The sequence below is a fragment of the Hylobates moloch genome, unplaced genomic scaffold (assembly GCF_009828535.3).
Source record: "Hylobates moloch isolate HMO894 unplaced genomic scaffold, HMol_V3 SCAFFOLD_13, whole genome shotgun sequence".
Classification (NCBI taxonomy): domain Eukaryota; kingdom Metazoa; phylum Chordata; class Mammalia; order Primates; family Hylobatidae; genus Hylobates; species Hylobates moloch.
In genome coordinates, this window is record NW_026652288.1 from 22,344,598 (window position 1) to 22,348,140 (window position 3,543).

Here is a 3,543-nt window from a genome sequence, read left to right on the forward strand (position 1 = left end):
TAATTTAGAGCTTTACAATCAAAGAATTGTAAAAGGAATTTTTAAAACAAAGTATTTTGCATTAAAATTAATAATCACAATAAGCTTTAACTTAAATCACTGAATTAGTCACATTCATTTTGTGTTGTATACATTTGAGGTGTATAACATGTGTTTTGAAACAGATATACATAATGAAATGATTACCACAGTCAAACAAATTCACAAATTCATCACTTTGATAGTTACGTGTGTGTGTGTGTGTGTGTGTGTGTGTGTGTGTGCATGTGTTTCTAAAATCTACTCTTGCTGAATTTTTGGTATACAGTACATTATCAACTACAGTCCTCTTGCTGTACAGTAGATCTCTAAATTTTGGTCTGAAAATGGCCATGATGTAGTAAGGAGGAAAGACAATCACTGAACTCACAATTAGGAAACCCACATTTAAGTTATCTTTGGAAGTTCTGTGACTTTGATTAGGTTAACCTTTTTGATTACCAGCATAGTTATCTAAATGGAAGAGATAATGTTACTAAAGTACCACAGTACTATGAAGAAAAATGTGTGACAAAAGATTAAATGTTTGTAAACACAACAAAAACTATTAATATTTACTAATTGATCATTATATGCTGAGTGTTTTTTCTGAACTTCTTAATTTTATCCTCACAATATTCTTATAAAAATGGTGGTGGTATAAACATTACCCCATTTCACCAATAGAGTGTATGGTAAGTCAAATCCCTTACTGGTATTCCCAGCATTTGGGGGTGGATAGAGATTCACAATGAATCTAACTGCAAGCTCAAGGTAACAACAATAGACTGTATATGCCGGGCGCGGTGGCTCACGCTTGTAATCCCAGCACTTCGGGAGGCCGAGGCAGGCGGATCACGAGGTCAGGAGATCGAGACCACGGTGAAACCCCGTCTCTACTAAAAATACAAAAAATTTAGCTGGGCGTGGTGGCAGGCGCCTGTAGTCCCAGCTACTCAGAGAGGCTGAGGCAGGAGAATGGTGTGAACCCAGGAGGTGGAGCTTGCAGTGAGCCGAGATTGCGCCACTGTACCCCAGTGTGGGTGACAGAGCGAGACTCCATCTCAAAAAAAAAAAAAATAGACTGTATATTTGCAGTGTAAGGTACTGTAAAATTATCAGGAGTTACTATACTAGCTTAAGTTTCCTGGGAGAGTTCCCACTTGGCATTTCTCCTTCTCTTGCTATCGTTATTATTTAAATTATGATTTTTAGCTCATTTCATGCAAGTGTTCCTGGGCCGTAAGAAGCCAGCAGAGAAAAGTCTGGAGCTTCATCATTTATGTCTAGGTACCTCATCTTTGCCAGTTTTGTACATTTTCTCCTCCGTATCTCTATCGATTTCTCTCTTGCTTTTGTGCTGGCAACTGTGGATGTTTCTCTCCTCCTTACCCTCGGTTGATTTTGTCTTTTTATTTCATTTATGATTCAAGAAGCTGTTTTCCATAAGGGAACTTTGAAATTTCTAAAGAAAAGCTAATTTTCTCTCAGTATCCCTCATCTCTTGCATGTGCTTGTTCTTGGGAACATCAGGCTGCTTCACTTTGAGGTTCCAGTTACAGCTTTGTCACAGGGACCCAAGACTCTAAAACAAAAAGCAGCATCAAGACTGATCATACCATTGCTTTTGATGTTTTAGACATGAAGTCCTTGCCCATGCCTATGTCCTGAATGGTATTGCCTAGGTTTTCTTGTAGGGTTTTTATGGTTTTAGGTCTAACATGTAAGTCTTTAATCCATCTTGAATTAATTTTTGTATAAGGTGTAAGGAAGGGATCCAGTTTCAGCTTTCTACATATGGCTAGCCAGTTTTCCGAGCACCATTTATTAAATAGGGAATCCTTTCCCCATTGCTTGTTTTTGTCAGGTTTGTCAAAGATCAGATAGCTGTAGCTATGTGGCATTATTTCTGAGGGCTCTGTTCTGTTCCATTGATCTATGTCTCTGTTTTGGTACCAGTACCATGCTGTTTTGGTTACCGTAGCCTTGTAGTATAGTTTGAAGTCAGGTAGCATGATGCCTCCAGCTTTGTTCTTTTGGCTTAGGATTGACTTGGTGATGCGGGCTCTGTTTTGGTTCCATATGAACTTTAAAGTAGTTTTTTCCAATTTTGTGAAGAAAGTCATTGGTATCTTGATGGGCATGGCATTGAATGTATAAATTACCTTGGGCCGTATGGCCATTTTCACAATATTGATTCTTCCAACCCATGTGCATGGAATGTTCTTCCATTTGTTTGTATCCTCTTTTATTTCATTGAGCAGTGGTTTGTAGTTATCCTTGAAGAGGTCCTTCACATCCCTTATAAGTTGGACTCCTAGGTATTTTATTCTCTTTGAAGGACAAATGGGATCTAATTAAACTAAAGAGCTTCTGCACAGCAAAATAAACTACCATCAGAGTGAAAAGGCAACCTACAAAATGGGAGAAAATTTTTGCAACCTACTCATCTGACAAAGGGCTAATATCCAGAATCTACAATGAACTCAAACAAATTTACAAGAAAAAAACAAACAACCCCACAAAAAGTGGGTGAAGGACATGAACAGACACTTCTCAAAAGAAGACATTTATGCAGCCAAAAAACATATGAGAAAATGCTCATCATCACTGGCCATTAGAGAAATGCAAATCAAAACCACAATGAGATACCATCTCACACCAGTTAGAATGGCGACCATTAAAAAGTCAGGAAACAACAGGTGCTGGAGAAAATGTGGAGAAATAGGAACACTTTTACACTGTTGGTGGGACTGTAAACTAGTTCAACCATGGTGGAAGTCAGTGTGGCGATTCCTCAGGGATCTAGAACTAGAAATACCATTTGACCCAGCCATCCCATTACTGGGTATATACCCAAAGGACTATAAATCATGCTGCTATAAACACACATGCACATGTGTGTTTATTGTGGCACTGTTCACAATAGCAAAGACTTGGAACCAACCCAAATGTCCAACAATGGTAGACTGGATTAAGAAAATGTGGCACATAGGGTGGGGAGCCAAGATGGCCGAATAGGAACAGCTCCGGTCTCCAGCTCCCAGCCCGAGTGACACAGAAGACTGGTGATTTCTGCATTTCTGCTTGAGGTACCGGTTTCATCTCACTAGGGAGTGCCTAACAGTGGGTGCAGGACAGTCGGTGAAGCGCACTGTGCGCGAGCCGAAGCAGGGCGAGGCACTGCCTCACTCGGGAAGCGCAAGGGGTCAGGGAGTTCCCTTTCCTAGTCAAAGAAAGGGGTAACAGACGGCACCTGGAAAATCGGGTCAGTCCCACCCTAATACTGCGCTTTCCCAACAGGCCTGGAAAACGGCACACTAGGAGATTGTATCCCGCACCTGGCTCGGAGGGTCCTATGTCCACGGAGTCTCGCTGATTGCTAGCACAGCAGTCTGAGATCAAGCTGCAAGGCGGCAGCGAGGCTGGGGGAGGGGCGCCCGCCATTACCCAGGCTTGCTTAGGTAAACAAAGCAGCCAGGAAGCTCGAACTGGGTGGAGCCCACCACAGCTCAAGGAGGCCTG